This window comes from Schistocerca serialis, chromosome 12 (genome assembly GCF_023864345.2).
Source record: "Schistocerca serialis cubense isolate TAMUIC-IGC-003099 chromosome 12, iqSchSeri2.2, whole genome shotgun sequence".
Lineage (NCBI taxonomy): Eukaryota > Metazoa > Arthropoda > Insecta > Orthoptera > Acrididae > Schistocerca > Schistocerca serialis.
In genome coordinates this window covers 59,108,683-59,128,752 of record NC_064649.1, presented here as the reverse complement: position 1 = coordinate 59,128,752, position 20,070 = coordinate 59,108,683, and the positions used below count along the sequence as shown (strand labels likewise).

Sequence of the window (20,070 nt, the reverse complement as noted above, 5' to 3'; positions counted from 1 at the left end):
AAAAATACACCAGAAATTTATTTCACACAAAAATGGGCGACAGCTCTGAGATTTTCAGCAGTATAAGTTCGTCAGAAAAACTGCAGCTGCAAAAAGGACATGGCATATGATACGCATTTCACGTATCCTCTGCATTTCTTTGTTACCAGAGCGGTAGCTGGCTGATTGCCACTTCTTCAGATAGTTTAGAGTCAGTTTAGATGCAGACTGATGTAAATTTACGTCGTAGCACCGTCTCTGGGGTTGGCAAATTTAGTTTTCGGCCAAATTCGAGGTCCCTTCCCACTCCCCCTTCCAAACTGCAGAGCACTCTGCCAACGTGTTTCTGGGAATTAGCAGTAGAAACTTCATGACTGTAATAATTGTTTCCTTCCCTTTACGTTGCTAGTGGTAGTGAAAACAGTGGGTGAATACTGTGCCATGCTACAAGAAAGAGTGCATCTAAATGGAAGACTGTCTCTTACTTGATAGCTAGTTTGTTAGGATGTTTTCGGAGTGGTAATGAGGATACTCTTTGTGTAGGATGATGGATTGTTTCACAAAGTACTTTGCATAGCTTCGACCTTGTTCCTCATTGCTGTGGCAGTACCAAGACTGCTCCATTGGCACTTCTCATATCACCAGAAGTAAATGAGATCTTTGGACGACCGAGTATGTGTGTCTGAGTGGATATGAGTTTGGAAATAATTCTGTTGCTTGAGAAAATCCTTCGTCAGGATGTTGGTAAGGAACAACAGTGGGCACTGTTTTAGCTGGACACGCACTCTGCAATATGGGGACCGATGCGAACAGTTCCAAATTTCCCCAGTTGGGAGGAAGGAAGAGAAGAGGGACTGCCTAGGGCAGATACGCCAATCAGTTCCGGAGACACCGTCAGCCTAGGTGGCGACGCCGTGGTGGAACTGCTGGTGGTGATGGTGGTGGTGGTGGCCGAACACAACCCCAGAGAACGCTACGGGTCACTGGTGGTGCTTGAGGGCTGCGACGGCGCCGTTGGGGGGCGCGTGGTGGTGCGCTTGGTGGCCCTGGTGGCCGTTGGCGGCGGCCGACGCCCCGCCGGCGGCCGCCTGCTGCTGCTGCTGTTGCTGCTGTTGCTGTTGTTGTTGCTGCTGCTGCTGCTGCGCCGCCTGGCGCTGGCTGTTCTTCTTGTTCTTCATGCGCCGATTCTGGAACCAGATCTTGACCTGGCGCTCGGTGAGGTTGAGGTTGCGCGCCAGCTCCCAGCGCTTCTGCTTGCTGACGTACGCGTTGAAGAGGAACTCCTTCTCGAGCTCGAGCGTCTGGAACTTGGAGTAGGGCTTGCGCTTCTTGCGCACCGTCACCTGGCCCGTCCACTCGAGCGGGTTGCCCGCGCCCGGCTGGTGGTGGCCGACGCTGACGCCGATGCCGCCACCCACGCCGCCGCCGATACCGCCGCCGATGCCGACGCCGCCCCCGACGCCGACGCCCGCCCCCGCTGCGGCGGCCGCGGCGGCGCCGCAGCCCGCCAGCGAGCCTGCTGGGAACAAGGACGAGGGGGTAGGGCCCCACATCACTGCACACCATTAGCACATCAGGAAGTGTCACGACTCCGCGCAAGCTGCCGCTAATCGCTAGCTAAGCTACGGCGCCGCTGCGACACACACACACACACACACACACACACACACACACACACACACACACACACATACAAACTAGCATTATAACCTGGAAGTTGTAGTTCCAATGCTACACTTCGTATTTTTTCATAGCCTACTCTTCTACTTAAAGGGAAAGCATACACCTAGACAGAGTACAGCAGTTTTAAAAATGGTTCAAATGGCTCTGAGCACTATGCGACTTAACTTCTGAGGTCATCAGTCGCCTAGAACTTAGAACTAATTAAAGCTAACTAACCTAAGGACATCACACACATCCATGCCGGAGGCAGTATTCGAACCTGCGACCGTAGCGGTCACGCGGTTCCAGACTGAAGCGCCTAGAACCGCACGGCCACACTGGACGGCTACAGCAGTTATATACAGGTATATTCGTAAGTGCCTCTAGGGTTTCAGAAGACGAGTGGGAGAAAACCACAAGAAATATAGAAAAATGTCACATATCTGTGGATACAGCACCTCCCCAAGTTGCTACTCCCAATATGCACAGTGCGGTAGTAGCACTAAGATGATGATGATGATTGGTTTGTGGGGCGCTAAACTGCGCGATCATCAGCCCCTGTACAAAGTCCCAATTTTTACACGGTCCAATTTTCACACAATCGAATATACCCACTGTCACGAATGACGATGATGACGAAATGATGAGGACGACGCAAACACTCAGTCCCCGAGCAGAGAAAATCCCCAACCCGCCTGGGAATCCAACTTGGTATAAGTAGGCTGTTTAGGTTTTTATGTTAGTACGCCACGTAGCGCTCTGTATGAAAATCAATACTGACTGTGCTGTGTTCAGTCTGTGGCTGGTTGGACTCATTGTTGGGCAGTGGGATGTGAACAGCACGTAGCGTTGGGCAGTTGGAGGTGAGCCGCCAGTAGTGGAGGATGTGGAGAGAGAGAGATGCCAGAGTTTTGAGAGGTTGCTATAAGCGTACGATCTGGACGTGTGTACGCCAGAAAAAGGAAATTTGTAAAGATGGATGTCATGAATTGATATATATATATATATATATATATATATATATATATATATATATATATATATATATATATATATGATTACTTTTGAACACTGTTAACATAAATACATTTTTTGTTCTCTATCAAAATCTTTCATTTGCTAACTACGCCTATCGGTAGTTAGTGCCTTTAGTAGTTAGAATCTTTCATTTAGCTTGCAGTATTGGAGCTCGCTGTATTGCAGTAGTTCGAGTAACGAAGATTTTTATGAGGTAAGTGATTCATGAAAGGTATAGGTTAATGCTTGTCACAGACATTCTTTTGTAGGGATTATTGAAAGTCAGATTGCGTTGCGCTAAAAAAATGTTGTGTGTCAGTTTAGTGATGATCAGAAAAAGTAAAGAGAGAACTGTCTGAGTACGTTCAGTTTTACTCAGCTGTCTCTGTATAAAATAACATAGAGGTTTACCAGCAAAGTAATTCATAATTTTTCTTAGCGGACGTTTCACTGGGATCCCGTGATCTAGAGGCAGTAACGCTTGCTACTAGACCACGAGTTGCGGTCAGTAGCACTAGGGGGCAGGTGTGTCCGCGCATCTAGTTTTGTAGAAATTCCGTCTCCGTAACTGGTTCGTCAGTACAGCTGATTGCCATGAAAGAGGCCCATGTTCGATTCCCAGCCAAGCAGGAGATTTTATTTGGTATTGTCCAGAGATCGCGGTACCGCACCAAAGCTGGCAACGCAAGTAGATACCACAGACAATGTCGAGGGCGCCCTGCAGTTTGCAACAGCTAATGGGAGGGACTCCAGAATACCACGCCTCCCTATCAGCTTAGCAGAGCCCTCACGCTGAGGTCAGTATAGCGTCGAGCATGCTGGACTTCTGCCCAGTTCGCGACCTCATCTGCAGAGTCAGCATCATAGTACTGGACCAACATTGCATTTCGTGCTGCAAGGGAACAGCTGCACCGTAATTTGTGTGTTCGGGTTTGATGAGCCTTCTCCCCGAGCTATCAAAGTACCCACAGTTATGACCGAAAACGGTTTTTTTTTATTCTGGTCACAACATTTTCTCCACTGGGGGATTAGGTGTTCTGTTGTTCTCACCATCCGTTCATCCTCACTGACAGGCAAGTCGCCGAAGTGGCGTCAAATAAAAAGAACTGCACCAGGCACCCGCACTCCCCGAAAGGGGACTCCCGGCCACAAATGCCATACGCACGTTTCTTTTAATTTTTTATAGACAAATCACACTTTTGTGATGTCGCTTCGGCTTGCAGACAGGCGACCTAATAACAGATTTCCTGGGCAACTCGTGGCAGCGACTTGAACTAACTGCACACACGTGTTGACGTTTCCTGTCTCACAAACGGTGGGCACGTAGAGCACCTGTAATTGAGTTACGAAATAGAAGAAACGTTCTGTCCACTGATTTGTGTCTATTTTCTGTTTGTCTTTTAATTGTCCCCACAGTCGTCATCTTAAACCCCAGAGGTACCTACGAATAACCCTGTATTTAAATGACAGATATAGATTGTATACACCCACACCGAGTGACGGTGTAAAATTATGAGGATATGAGTTATCACTTGAAAATGGTACATTGCTGTAACAACCTGATCGTGTGAAATAAATGACTGAACAGTTTTACGAGCTTGTTGATTACCACATGAGAGCGCCATGCATCTTGGATCAGCGTTTTGCGCAATCAGCTAAGGCGGCAGACTACAAGTCTAATAACACTTCGTTCCAGTACCACGATTTCTTCCCCTAATCTTCCACAAGACCTCTGCATCATTACACTGAATAATATTTCTTAGGAAAGGAACTATAGTTATAATAGTGATCCTAACTACGGCATATTCTTAGCGAGGGGTAACAAGAAATCCAGATAAAATGAACATTTATTTATCGATTCATTCACATGCACATTGCATCGAGATTACGTGGGGGTCACTTGCTTTCAAAAACGTTTACTGAATTTGCGACATAAGCTTGAATGTAACGATAAGTAAATGTTCAGCTCGTGGTGAATCCAAAGGAAAATGAGGAGGAGTAGCCGCCAGCTAGGGTACATACGGGGCGCGAACAGCGTCAGATGTTGAGTGATTACTGTGGAGGTCACAGAGGTGCGGCATACACAGCTGGAGCTCTAGTGTGGTTTTCATCAGCCTCGAAAAAGCCTTTTTCGAAAACGGTTGGGAAGCACATGGTACCAGAGAAGCATTTCTTACATTTAAATGTGTAATACAACTGTGCCTAATACGAGCCGAATTGGTTGGGATGTATGATTCCCTTTTTTACTTTCGGCGCCACAGTCTCTTTCTTAAGCTATGTTGTATAAAAATAATTCACAGAGACTGGGTCAGAGCGTAAGTATAAAGAGTTTACTGAGTTGCATTGTATCAGCATTATACACCCATTAATTTATGAAACACATAATAGGACGTTAAACAGAACGAAGAATTACAAAATGTAGTGAACGCGATCTGCTATGCATATAGCTATACTTCGTCGTAGGAATAAAACATAAGACGCAATAGAAGGTAGTCAAATTGCCAATAATAATAATAATAATAATAAATAAGCCCTGCTGTGAACTATATATACTGCCTGACAAAAAAGTGAAGAATCGAGAAGACATGATCAGCGGTCAATGTAACCATCGGTGGGTATGTAAATGATTAGAAATACAATTCTCTGTTACAGGAAGATTGCCGACCAGAGTGCATTAGGGTTGTTACTCGGTCAGCTAGGGTACATAAGGGACGCGAACAGCGTCAGATGTTGAGTGATTACTGCGAAGGTCACAGAGAGGCGGCGTACTCGTTTGAGGCAGCGTTATCAGCACCTGTCAAAGTTTCAGAAGGGACCTTAACGTAAATCCCCATTTGGTCGGCTGGTGGAATCGTCAACATTTTTGGGACATTCAGATGTGACAGTGGCCCGGTGATAGACTTCGTAGGAACTTGAAGGTAGGAGCACCAGTTGTCAAGGTTCCAGTCGATCCCATAAGACCAATACAAAGAAGGATCTCCATATCATGGATCAAGTACATGTTAACCCCTAAATATTTGCGTCTGCCATCCGAGAAGAAATACTGGATTGCCTGCGAAACTGTGTGTCATCCCGCACAAATGGTCGTTGACCAGCAGCAGACGGACCAGGGAATTACCGTCCCTTGCGTAGGCTACCGTTAACGCCACAACACAAACGGCTACGTGCCGTAACAAGGACGCTTGGAATGCCAGTGAATGACGTCGGACTGTGTTCAGCGATGCATCAGGGCTATGACCATCGTCACCGATTATGGCGATGCCCAACTCTTCCCATATATTGGAGTGTCACAACTGTGTTAGTCCTGGTGTTATGGTGTGAGGCGCCATTGTGAATGACTTCAGATCACGGTCAATACTGACTAAGGGAACTCTAACACCACAATGGTACATCATGGATATCCTGTGTCTCATGTATTACCTTTCCTGTGACAGTACCATGGTGCCATTTTTCAACAGAACAATCTTCGCCCACACGTGGCACGAGTCTCTATTAATTGTCTGGATGATGGCGAGGTACTCCAACGGCCAGAAATTTTCTTGATAGAATATATGTGGGACCAGGTCGGATTTCCAACTCTTGTTAGTCAGACTGCCTCCCAACCGAATCACTACACGCATTCAGACCAGGAGTGCGTCACACGGATAAGTGGACCCATATTGCCAAGTTCCCTGCAAATTTGAGACGAATTTGTAGTCACTGAAACCTATAATCTGCAATTTGGTTCCCTCCCGACCTTCGGGTGCTTCAGTTTTGCTGTCAGCAGTGTATGTCGATTACACATTTAAACAACATAAAATCTAGGATGGAATGTAACAATATTATGAAAAGGATAGTTGCTACTTACCATATAGTGGAGATACTGAGTCGCAGATAGGCACAACAAAAAAAAAAAAAAAAAAAAAAAAAAAAAAAAAAAAAAAAAAAAAAAAAAACCTGTCAGAAATTGAACTTTATTAGCTCAGCAGCATGAGACTGTGGTTATGTGTGTACGAGTTGCGTTTGCGTGAGTCTCTCTCTCTCTCTCTCTCTCTCTCTCTCTCTCTCTCTCTCTCTCTGTGTGTGTGTGTGTGTGTGTGTGTGTGTGTGTGTGTGTGTGTGTGTGTGTGTATGTTGTCTACTTTCGACGAAGTTCTTGTTCGCCGAAGGCTCACTTTGTGACAGTAGTTTTGTTGTGCCTCTCTGCGATTCAGCATCTCCGCTATATGATTATACACTTTCTTTAGTCTGTATGGTTTATTTTCATCATTTCTTCTACGGGATTTTATTGCCTTACGGTGCATCGTATCCGTTTATTCCTACGACAAAGTACAGTTATCGGATCTAGGTTTGAGAGCACAACACAGTATGACGGTAATTTACAACACGCTGCCTAGTGGGTAGCAAAATAACAAAAACCATTAGCTCAAAACATGAATTTCTGGTCGTTGTTTTCGGAAGAAATAGCTGGAATCATCAACGGCAATGCGAGCATGAGTTACCTCTGGATACCAAGAGCTGAACGGCCCGTCGACGACGGATTTTCGTTTGCCAAATGATAAGGAAGGAAATGGGACGTGACCTTTTCAAAAGAATCTTCCTGCCATTGGCCCTAAACAATTTAAAGTAATCACGGAAAACGTAAATCTGGATGGCCGGACGTGTGTTTTGAACCTCCACCCTCTCGAATACGAGTGCCGTGTCTTTCATGCGATGCTCCAAGATGTGTTCTATCAACTGATCCCTTCTCACAGTCAAGTTGCGCCATAAGCCCTTTTTTTCCAATTCGATGCAGTACTTCTTCATTAATTATTCGGTTACCAGGCTAATCTTCAGTATACTTCTCAAATACCGTATTTCAGTAGCTTCTGTTCTCTTCTTGTCAGTACTACTTAAAGTCTTCGTTTCATTTGCATATCAGCTATTAAAAAAACATTAGGAAAAGGCTACCTACATTTAAATTTGTACTCAATTTTAACAAATTTATCTTTAAAAGTAACGCTTTTCTTGCTGTAGCGAGTCTGCGCTTTATATCCTGTTACTTCGGCTGTCGCCATTTATCATGCTGCCCAAATAGCAAATATCATCTACTGTTTTCAATGTCCAACGGTACCGACCGGCTCCATGGCCTGTTCGGACGGAGTTTGGTTTAGTTTTTGTTTTCAATGTCTCATTACCTAAGCTAATTCTTTCGGCACCACTTTATTGAATTCCGATGCATTCTATTACTCTTATTTTGCTTTCGTTATTGTTAATTTGATAACTTCTGACGAAGACACCATTCATTCCCTTCGGCTGATCACAGAATTGCTCTGCCGGCTCTGATAATTACAGTGACATCCTCAAACCCATAAGTTTATTTACGTTTCTTCCTGAAATTTAATACCTTTTCACAGTTTTTTCTTCGTTTACCTTAAAGCTTATGCAATGTGAATGAATAAACTGACGGATACTCTGACAACTTCTTTCACTGTCTGCTCATTTACTGTCTCACTTTCATTTTCCACTACTCTTACCAAATTCAATCTGGTTTCTGTACAAGCTGTAGATAGATTTTTGCTTCTTTTATTTGATACCTATTACCTTCTGAATTTTAAAGACAATTTCCGATTGAACATTGTCAGAAGCTTTCTCTAAATCTACGAACGCTATAAATATGGATGTACCATTCTTTGAACTAACGTCTAAGATAACTCGTATGATCAAGATTGGCCCGTGTTCCTACATTTTTTATCTTCCCCTAGATCGGCTTCTACCAGTCGTTCAGTCCTTCTGTAGATAATTAGGGTCAAGTTGCTATCGATAGGCCACCTAAAGAAAATGTGTAATAAAACCCTATACATTGTAGTAAAAATATTGTTTTCAGAGTAACTTCAACATTAACTTTTTCATTTCACTATATCAGGCACGGAAGCCATACACATTCACAGTTAATGAAACATGTGAAAAATGGAAACGTGGGTCATCAGGCCAGTCAAGGCGACTGGTTTCATCCATTGGACTTGGCAATTTCCATGAATGGCCTATAGTGTAATAGTTGTTATACGCTATACACATCTAAATACGTGTCAATACATATAATATTCTTGTTTTTAGGAGTTTTTTGACCGCAGCTGCACCCGAATAACTTGTATTCGGAACCAAGGAGACTAAAAGCAGAATTTTTGCGTTCTAAGGTAAAAATAAAAAAGACACGTTTCACCGATTATCATAATACAAACTATCAGAAAACATTTAAAGAAAACCATTCCGAAAATATTGTTCATAGTGTCGTACATAGGCGTAAGATTAGACAAAATTTGAAGTGGCTCACTGAAGGCAGCTCTCAATGCAACTTGCACGGCGCATCGTTTAACAGCAACTAGTTTCTGTCCATAGAACGTGTATTCATATTCTGAATACGACAAAATAGAGTGAATTGCTCGTACCTTCCAATGACGGATGCAGAAATTTAATCAGTATTACCATAGCACCCCAATGCGTCAATCATTAACACTAGTCAATCACGAGAACATAGTGTGAATTTTATCTTCTTTCACTCTTGCTTTGCGTCTTCGTGGAACAATTTACCAGTTAGTTGTTGGCAACACGGAGTACTCTTAATAACCGCTGCCCCTATTGTGAGTATCCACGGAGAAATCGAGCCGGTCCATCGATGGAGCCTGGCCATCGACAGCAACCTTCCCCTATTGTTAGATCACCTTTTAGCTACTTCCATTTAAGTTTACAAGTCTTTTTAAATGTATTCCGTAGCCAGTGGAACTCGCAGAAGAATTTTTTGTGTTACGAGTGTATATTTCCTCATCGTGGAATACGTGCCATTACATAGTTTTGTAAGAATTTCCCGTGTTTGATGCAGAAATGTGAATAGTGGCGCAAAAAGGTAGGTGTCGTTGCCTTACGGAGAAGAAGTAGCCGTTTAAGTGCCTGTGTGCGCAGCTGACATAGAAACACAAAGCAGATTTCAATCTCGCGTTCAGTGACATAAACCGAACACGGGTGTTTTTATGGGCACTTTCCAGGCGGTCGTATATTACGGGGCACAACTTGTTCCGCGGGCCCGACTTCGGAGCCAAACACGCGTCGTCGGCGCCGTATCAACGCTCTAAACAATCCCGGCGAGAGTGTGGACTTCACAATCAACGCTCACCTGCGAAATGAGGCATTGTTCCTCGCGAACAAACGGCAACGAAATAATAACTGCCCAGTGTTTAAGCTGCAGAGTCGTAGCGGAGCAACGGAGAGGGACGGGAATGGTTCGCGAGGTACAGTGCAAAACGAATACGATCACGCCACGCGATTCCCGTTCATTCTACTGTCCCCTTCTCGGAGTCGATTAGTAGTGTCCTTGGATAAAGATTTAGTACTCGCGGTGTGCGAGGTGATTGAGAATGAAAGATCATAATAAGCTCAAGCGAAGGGGCCTGATGAAATCATACATCAAAATCTAACTTCCTAAACGCTTAACCTTATGTACGCGGCATAATTCCAGTTGCGGGTTGCCAGTCTAATGGCTTTCAAGGAAAACAAAGCTATGATTATCGGTATTTCATATAACTGTTGACCGCATTTAACACTTCCAGTGCCAATATTGTAATATTTCGAGTGCAACATCCTACTCAGGACTGCCATAAATGTAATACGCTCAAACGACGCATCACGAAGGGACTATCCGGATGGGACGGAAGTCTGTAGACGTGAAGTACTTGAACAGACAAATAAGTGATTATGATTTCAGAAAAATTGGATGATTTATTCAAGAGAAAGAGCCTTACAAAGTGAGGAAGTCAAACGGAAGCAGCTATTCGGCTTAACACAGACTGGCTTGGCCTCTTGGCCTGTTGAGAGATACCGCGCAAAAGCCTGTCCAGCTGGCGCGTTATATCGTTAAGGGCCCTACCCATAAGGCTCCAAAGGTTCCCAACTGCGAAGAGGTCCGGCGTTCTTGCTGGGCGATATAGTGTTTGGCAACCACGAAAACAACTTGTAGAAACTCTCGCGGTATGCGGGCGGGCATTATCTTGCTGAAATATAAGCCCAGCATGATATGCCATCAAGGACAACAAAACGGGGCGTAGAACATCGTCGACGTACCGTTGTCCTGTAAGGGTGCCGCAGATGACAACGAAAGAGTTCCTGCCATGAAATCAAATGGCATCCCAGACCATCAGTCCTGGTTGTCGGGTCGTATGGCAGCTGCAGTCGGGTTGGTGTCTCACCGCTGTCCCGTGTGTCTCCAGACAGGAAGAAAGTCTCATCGACTGGTCCAGAAATATCTTCAGTGATGGGCCCCGCTTTGGATTCAACTCTGATGACGATATAAGGCGCCGATTGGACAGAATTTGGCACGATATCTCTCAGGAGGACATCCAAAAACTCCCGTCAGTAAATGTCAAGCCGAATAACTGCTTGTATTAGGGCCAGAGGAGGACCAGCTCGTTATGAGTTGTTCAGATTCTGAACCTGTTTCGCTTGCCTAATTCATCCAATATTTCTGAAACTGCAGTCACCCATTTGGGTAGTTTATTCGTAAAAGCACTACGTCTTCATGCCACAAGTGGATAATCGGGACCATCCGACAGCCAAGTCATCCTCAGCTGAGGATGCGGATAGGAGGGGCGTGTGGTCAGCATATGGTCCTCCCGGTCGTTAAGATGGTTTCCTTTGACATGAGCCGCTACTATTCGGTCGAGTAGCTTCCCAATTGGCATCACGAGGTTGAGTACACTCCAAAAAAATGGTAACAGCGCATGGCGGCCAGGACGGTCACCCATCCAAGTGCCGGCCACGCCCAACATCGATGATCTGACGGTGCCCGGTGTTTCCACTGCTGCAAGGCCGTTGCCCAGTTTCTTCGTGATGAGTCGTTCTCTCTCTCTCTCTATCTCTCTCTCTCTCTCTCTCTCTCTCTCTCTCTAATACTATGCGTGCGGCAGTTCTCACTAAGAATCTGTGCCCAATACATGATTAGCATGGCATTCTTTCCAACGCTGAAGACAAACGAATGTTCCATGCATGGGACTCAAAATGTTAAAAAACTTTAAAATATTGTCATACTCTGTCAAATAAGAGGTATGACCAAAAGTTAAAGGTGTAAGACAGTAAGACAATTATTACCGTTTCTTATACATGGGCGTTCGATTTTTTAAACAGTGAGAGGAGGAGGTAATTTCTGATATACACTAACGCGGGAAAGTTGTCCCATTTGACGATGTACCGTGCATGGCGCCCGAATATTGCGCCTAGATGCGGCGCATAAAAGGAGTGTTGACACCAAATTTGAGCAGTCTGTTACAGACACATGTGTAGTGAAGGTGGCAGCGAATTGGGAGTTGCCTCACTTTGATCGAGGGTGGTTTTCGGTATATGACACATGGGACATCGCAAATCAAGGATCACACAAGAATTCGGGTTTCCGAGGTCGACAGTGTCTATGCCGATCATCAGTTCCGCAGAGACGGTGTTTCCACATGTCGACGATGACGTTTGGTTGTGGGGCACTCAACTGCGCAGTCATCAGCGCCCATACGAAGGCCCACTTTTCACACAGTCCAATTTTTTTAACAGTTCAATCTAGTTGCTATGATAATGGTGATGGAATGATGAGGACAAACACCCAGTCACCGGCAAAGCAAATTCCCAACCCGGCCGGGAATCGAACCCCGGACCCCGTGATCCAAAACGTTCCACATGTGTAATCCGCATAGCGGGACGACCGCAAGCATTTGACGCACGGACGTCACGTAGCCAGCCCAGAGCTATATGGGGCGAACGACGGCTTACGTTGAGCAGTTTTGGTGTCGCCATATCTACAGCTCCACGTAATTAAAATTTCCAACCAGCACTTTTTTGTGGAGACGTTTGCGGACGATTAATTTAATTCATGATGTCAACCAATGTGAATTGAGATACCAACAAATGTAATAAAGGGTGTTTAAAAAAAGTATCACATGTTCAACACAAGGTATTATAGGTCAAAACTAGACCAAAACTTCCTCTAACCATACGTCGAGAGTCGAGTACATGTTGAGATATGGCTCAATCTGTCTTCTCATTCTCATCTGTCTGTTACGTAGAAGTAGACTGTAGACAGTGCCGCATGTGGTTACCGTGCAGCTTGACACATCCTTCATCCCTTCTTCGCAGTGGATCCAGCACTCTTTCAAAATGCAGCTGGCTCCTATAGGATTTCGTAACATGCGTTGGTCACACGATCCTGGGACGTCTATACTTTGTCGATGGGTTGGGCGTGCACCTGTGACTTTAAATGCCCTCATAGTCAGAAACCCAGCTGATTCAGGTCCAGTGAATGAGGAGGCAATGTCACAAAATCTCCTGGACCGATCCATCGCTCGTATCATCCGTTGAAAATGAGGTCGTCCCCCGGATGCATAAACCACAGTCGTCGGCCTTTTGCAGAAATAACGTTGTCCAATAGCGCTGGTAGTACATCGCACATAAGTAGGTGATACACAGCCCCTATTAATCTTTTTGGCAATGTGTTCGGCCTAGTGAGTCTGTCACTGGATGTTCGTGACCATACACTGCGCGATCCTCACGTGTCACTTCCATGACTGCTTGAAGATTTGGATCTTCACATCAACACCTACATCTACAATTATATGATTACTCTGAAATTCAAAATTAAGTGAGTGGCAGAGCGTTCATTGATTCACCTTCAAGACACTTCTCTACTGGTCCACTGTCGGACAGTGCGCAAGAAAACCAAACACTTTTATGTTTCCGGCAAGCTCTGATTTCTCTCTTGGTATTACAATGAACATCTTTCTCTATGTAGGTAGGCGCCGCCAAAATATTTTCACACTCTGAGGACGAAGTTGGTGTCAGAAATTTCGTAAGGTCCTGTCGCAACGAAGAACGGCTTTGTTTTGTTAACTGCTATCCAGATTCATGTATCATATCCATGGCACTGTCTCCCCTATATCGTGCTAATACAAAACGTGCTGCCCTTTGAACTTTTCCGTCAATCTTATCTATGATCCCACAGCGCACAACAATACTCCAGTAGAGGCCGGACAAGCGTAGTGTAAGCACTCACGTGCGTACTGTGATAATTTATTATCCCCTGTCTTGTGAACCCTATCTCATCCGTAATTCAAGAGCAGGATGTGAACTGCGGACCTATAACGGCTCATATCTCAGAAGGTACTGATTAACGTACATTTTATTTGGAACTTCTTTCTAGTTTTCACCAATACTACCTCCTGTAAGAATATGTGATAAACATTTTCAGAAAAATCTGTATTTACTGATCAGCGAGGACATAGAAGTGTCTTCGAGATGTGTCGGGTGGTTGAATCATCAAGCAAAAAGTATTAAATTTGCTTCTAAAGTATACCTACGGAGTGACGTATCTATTCTCTGTCTCTTCTATTAATCCTACATGGTAAGGATCATGCCTCACAAATAGTCTCTGAGAATCGATTGAATGACTTTCCTACGGCATTTCTTTCGTCGACAAATTAAATTTCGTTTATGTTCCTCACATGGGCACCATAGACCCTCCTGCCGTCGGTACAGCTTCTGCGCAGACTATATGACATCTCTACGGGTCGAAGGACATGTAAGGGAAGAATTGCGCGAAAAGGAAGGGAGGCAGTGTTGTGTCCCATCCTCGATGTTATTCAATCTCTGCAATGAGCACGCAGTAAAGTACGCGAAAGAAAAATTTAGCGAAGAAATTAAAGCTCAGGAAGGATAAACGAAAACACTGAAATTTGGCGATGATATTGTAATTCTGACAGAGACAGCAAAGGACTTGGAAGAGCGTTTGAACAGAGTACATAGTGACCTGAAAAGAGGTTGTAAGATGAACGTCAACAAAAGTAAAACGATGGCAATGCAATGTAGTAGAATTATATCAGGCGACGCTGAGAGAAGTAACTGGAAAATTAACTGTTAAAATGGTATACAGACTCAATTTTTTACTGTTGCAGCAACAAAAAACTGATGATGGCCGATGTAGGATGGATATAAAATACAGACTGGCTATAACAGAAACAGTATTTCTAGAAAGAAAGTGATATCTCTTAACATAAAATTAAATGTTAGGACACCTTTTTTGAGGTTATTTGTGTAGAGTGTAGTATTGTACGGAAGTGAAACTTGAACGGTAAACAGTTCAGGCAAGAAGAGAGTAGAACCAGTTAAAATGTGATACGACAGAAGAATTCTGAGGATTGGTTAGGTAGATCGAGTAACTATTGAAGATGTACTGAACTGAATTGGAAATAAAAGAAATTTATGGCACGATTTGGCTAAAATGACGGTTCGGTTGATAGGAGACCTTTCTGAGACATCACTGAATTGTGGGAAGTGTGAGGCGGGCGGGGTGGGGGCGGATAGTAATAGACATTGTACAGGGAGATCATTGCTTCAATACAGTAAGCAGGTTCAAATGGCTATAGGTTTCAATAGCTATGCAAAGGTGTGGAGAGCTGCATCAAACTCTAAATAATTTCAGTCTGGCATCTATTTTTCCTGAAATTCGTTTTACAAGGTTGTTTGACTTTAGTCGCTTCACTTGAATATTCAACGTTGATGCAGTTCCCACTGACTCATCCACACTATTTTAATGGAAAACTTCGTCTTTTTCCGCCATTTATACGTAAGACGCTGCATCTTTACGCTGAGGTTCACTGCCTCTTCTTGAGCCACTAGTCGATCTTATGTAATTTGCAAGTATTAAGCAACAGCGCCGACCGTCAACAGGTCATGGAGCTCCCGATGCTGTCTGCTAGAACTATTGTTGACAAGTCCACATTTAGAAAAGCGGGACTCAGCATTATATTTAGCCAGACAGTTTGGCCTAAAAGCCGGACTACCTATTTTAAATACAGATACAGTCAGTCCGGTATTTTTAGCCCTTTATTATTAATTAATTACAGTCAGTCTTTACGGGAACCCGCCAGGGTAGCCGAGCGCCTTAACGCGCTGCTCCGTGGACTCGGGTAGGCGCGCCGGCCCCGGATCGAATCCGCCCGGCGCATTAACGTTGAGGGTCGGTGTGCCGGCCAGCCTGGATGTGGTTTTTAGGCGGTTTTCCACATCCCGCTTGGTGAATACCGGGCTGGTCCCCATGTTCCGCCTCAGTTACACGCGTCACAGACATCTGAAACACGTCCGCACTATTTCATGATTTACACTAGACGCAGACAAATGATTCAAATGGCTCTGAGCACTATGGGACTTAACTTCTGAGGTCATCAGTCGCCTAGAACTTAGCACTACTTAAACCTAACTAACCTAAGGACATCACACACATCCATGCCTGAGGCAGGATTCGAACCTGCGGCCTTAACAGTCGCGCGGTTCCAGACGGTAGCGCCTAGAACCGCTCGGTCACCCCGGACGGCTTGACGCAGACGGTTGGGGTACACTGCTTCCGTCCTGGGGGGTACGGGGTGGCGGCAAGAAGGGCATCCAGCCTTCCCTAACACTAACATTGCCAAATCCGGTGTAACCACGCCGACCCTGCGATCACTGCGTGACTATTGTGTAAGCGAAAGAAAGAAAGAAAGTCAGATTTTTATGGAATGAATTTTGAGTTATGTAAGTTGTCAATTATGATAGCAAGTAAGTGCCCAGCCTCTCTCCTAAGATAATCTCATCTCAAAATAAAACATTCTTCAATGAACAGAATAAACAGTTTTCCATTATTTCGGGTCGGAAATCGAAAATAATGAATCAACTTCGAACATTTCAGTTACACCTATGAAGAAATTACAATAATCTGCAGATATCTATTAATATTTCTCATTTGAACCCAGTTGATGAAGAACGTTATTTATCCTGCAATTCGTTTCCTGATAGTCTTCACAGGACTAACTTAAATTTTACAAATTCGGCATCCTCCACGTTATGCTAGTTTCGGTTTCCAGTTTATTGCCGGGCGTTTACAAACGAGAACAGCGTATCAACGTTGGCATTAGAGCTAGGAATTGCAAAGTAAAATACAGTCAATTCAATAATTCCAAATAAAATTATTCTACTTTCTGTGGTTTGGAATAAAGTGTCCACTTCTCACGTGCCAAAATCTTTTTAAAGAGAGATTAGTCTTCCTTTTTGCATCAATTTGGCGATATTGTGCTCCCAATTAAAAAATTTACTGCCATCCATGTGGTTGGGCGGTTGCCTCACCCACTGCGAGAGGCGTGTCTGTGAAATAGTGGATTGGGCTCTTTCAGATTGCGAAGAAAAACCCAGCACACAGACATTAGAGTAATATTGGTTGGCATATATATGTAGCCATATGTTAAAGCTCCTTATTCCCTTTACCGTTATTCTTCTTGCTTTCTTTATTAGCTCCGAACGGGCCTCAGTTGTGTCTTCTATATTTCATCGCTAAAAAAGGCCGGAGTTGTGTACATGATCCGGCATAAAAGGTCTCCCGTATTTCGAGAGGCCGCTGTGTGAGCTGTGGTGGGGACACTGATGCGGACGGGATATGGACCGATGTTGCAACGACTTGGCTAATTGGACATCGTGATTTTGTTGTGGAGCAGTATATTCGGAATGGTGGTTCTGTGATTACTGTTCAGCGAGCATTTCGCTTTCAGTTCGAACTTCACCGACATGATTCTATTGCTGACAGAAAAACTATTCGATATTGGGTATCACACTTCAGAACATCAAGTTCTGCACTGAAAAGAAAATCTACTGACCGACCTCGGAGTGTAGCAACGCCGGAAAATGTGGTGTGTGTTAGAGCTTCCAGCCAATAACTTCAGCTGCCCTGAAACTGCCTGATAGGAGTGTAAGAAGCAACTCGCACAAAAATCTTCACGATAATCCATACTAAATGATCGTCACGTAGAAATTAACTGAGAGACAGGAAATTCTTCGAGTCTTTCCCCCCAGGCGCTGTTTTGATTTCTTTTGTTGAGGCCCACTTCCATTTGTCAGGTACTGTAAATGAACAAAATTTCTGCGGCCCTGAAGTACCTCACCAGCGACCACTTTTCAGCGAACATACACAGTTTGATGCGCCGTTGATAAATTTGCTACTGGGATCTACAATTTTTTTTTCGAAGTAGATGGCATAACAATAAAAGATGGCGTAACAATAACGGTTAATTCAAATCGCTATTGTCTCGTGATAGAGACATCCCTCCAACCATGTTGAACCAGTTTGCTGCGCACCTTGAAGAGGAGGAAGTCTGGTTCCAATCAGACAGAACTACAGCTGACATTTGCTTGCAATCTATAGAAATTTTGAGAAAGTTATTACCTACACGTGTTCTCTCTACGGGAGGAAATATGTCCTGCCCTCAAAGCCACCTGATTTGACACCTTGCATTTTTTTTTATACTTAAAGACTCAAGTGTACAATCATCGCCATTCAGTCCTGCAAGCACTTAAAGAGGCAATCATTCAGACAGTGGCTGCTATTCCGCTCGAAATGGCACGAAGAATTTTGGATAACTTCCGGTAAAGGCTTCTTCAATGTGTCAAAACTGGAGGACGCCATTTACCAGAGATAATGTTTGAAACCAGCTATTGTAAAATGGCATAGTATTTGTTGTTCACAAATGAAATTATTTTCTCTGTATGTTCGTTTTTCTGTAATTACTTTTCGAAACACGTGAGGTCCCTCTGCCCGATCCTGAATAATCGGCAGGACACCTGGTAACCCTGGTTACAATCCGCTCATTCCGATTCTACACTGTCTGTTTTCTATTGCTTTACAATTTCCCCCCCCCCCCTCTCTCTCATTTCTCTCTTCCTTTCTCTCCTCCATCTCCTCTGTCTCTCTTTCACGGCGTGTGTGTGTGTGTGTGTGTGTGTGTGTGTGTGTGTGTGTGTGTGTGTGTGTGTGTGTAAAAGGTAGAGAGAGAGAGAGAGAGAGAGAGAGAGAGAGAGAGAGAAAGGGGGTATATATCTCCTCGCGTCCCGTGCCACTTTCTCCTCTGCAGAAAGGAAGAGTATGAGACGCGCAGACAGGTGAAGCTGCGATTACACACACACACACACACACACACACACGCTAGACTTCTTGGCCCGGAACTGAGATCGACCCCCGTCCCTCCGCCCCCCCACCCACACCACAACCAGCTCCCTCCCCTCCTGCCGCCGCACAGACAAACTCGTCGCATAAGCGGGAGCGGGTCCCGCGCTGACGTCACCGGGATAACAGAGCCCTGGCGCCAGGTAGTCGTAATTACGGCACCTGTCTCCCTGCTGCCGCTGCCGCCACCTGTGCCCGGCCGGGACGCGTACAGCTGACTAAGCCGCGGCTGCAGTCTCATCAAGGACCGCGCTGCTCAGCGTTATCTGCCGAGCTCCTCATCCTCATCCCAGATAGAGAACTTTCTACCTGCCACCCAGCACACAGCTGCTCCCGCCGGGTCACCGGGGAAACCGGTTCTGCGCTACGCCAGTCACAGCTGGTGAAGTTCTCTTCCGTCGCGTGATGTATGTAGCTCGGTCACACACAAAAGTCAGTATAGATTTGAAAACTTAATAAACCACGGAATAATGTAGATAGAGAGGTAAAAATTGACACACATGCTTGGAATGACATGGGGTTTTATTAGAACCCAAAAAAACAAAGTTCACAAAATGTCCGACAGATGGCGTTGGACAGCAAAACTGCTACCGTGACGGGTGAGAGGCACGCCGATATGTTACTGTATCGCGTCATCCCCAGCCTGGCTGATAAACACCTGCTGGAACGTACGATGTTTATGCAGGATGGCGCTCCACCCCATATCGCTAGACGCGTGAAAGATCTCTTGCGCGCGTCGTTTGGTGATGATCGTGTCCTCAGCCGCCATTTTAGTCATGCTTGGCCTCCCAGGTGCCCAGACCTCATTCCGTGCGATTACTGGCTTTGGGGTTACCTGAAGTCGCAGTGTATCGTGATCAACCGACATCTCTAGGGATGCAGAAAGACAACATCCGACGCCAATGCCTCACTGTAACTCCGGACATGCTTTACAGTGCTGTTCATTATTCCTCGACTACAGCTATTGTTGAGGAATGATGGTGGACATATTGAACATTTCCTGTAAAGAACATCATCTTTGCTTTGTCCTACTTTGTTATGCTACTTATTGCTATTCTGATCAGATGAAGAGCCATCTGTCGGACATTTTTTGAACTTTTTTATTTTTTTGGTTCTAATAAAACCCCATGTCATTGCAAATATGTGTGTCAATTTGTACCTCTCTATCTACATTATTCCGTGATTTATTCAGTTTTCAGATTTATACTGACTTTTTGATCACCCGGTATATATCATATAACTCGTGGGATAGCGAAATGCACATATACAGATGGCGGTACTATCGCGTACACAAGGTATAAAGGGCAGTCCCTTGGCGGAGCAGTCATTTGCAGTCAGGTGACACATGTGAATAGGTTTTCGGGTCTGATTATTGCCGCACGACGGCAATTAACAGACTTTGAACG

The 20,070-nt window shown here is 44.8% G+C and overlaps 1 pseudogene; it reads right to left on the bottom strand.

Moving 5' to 3' along the window:
- Positions 1-959: 959 nt before the first annotated feature.
- On the bottom strand, positions 960-18,905 carry LOC126427933 (homeobox protein Hox-C9-like; annotated as a pseudogene).
- Between the last annotated feature and the right edge of the window lie 1,165 nt (positions 18,906-20,070).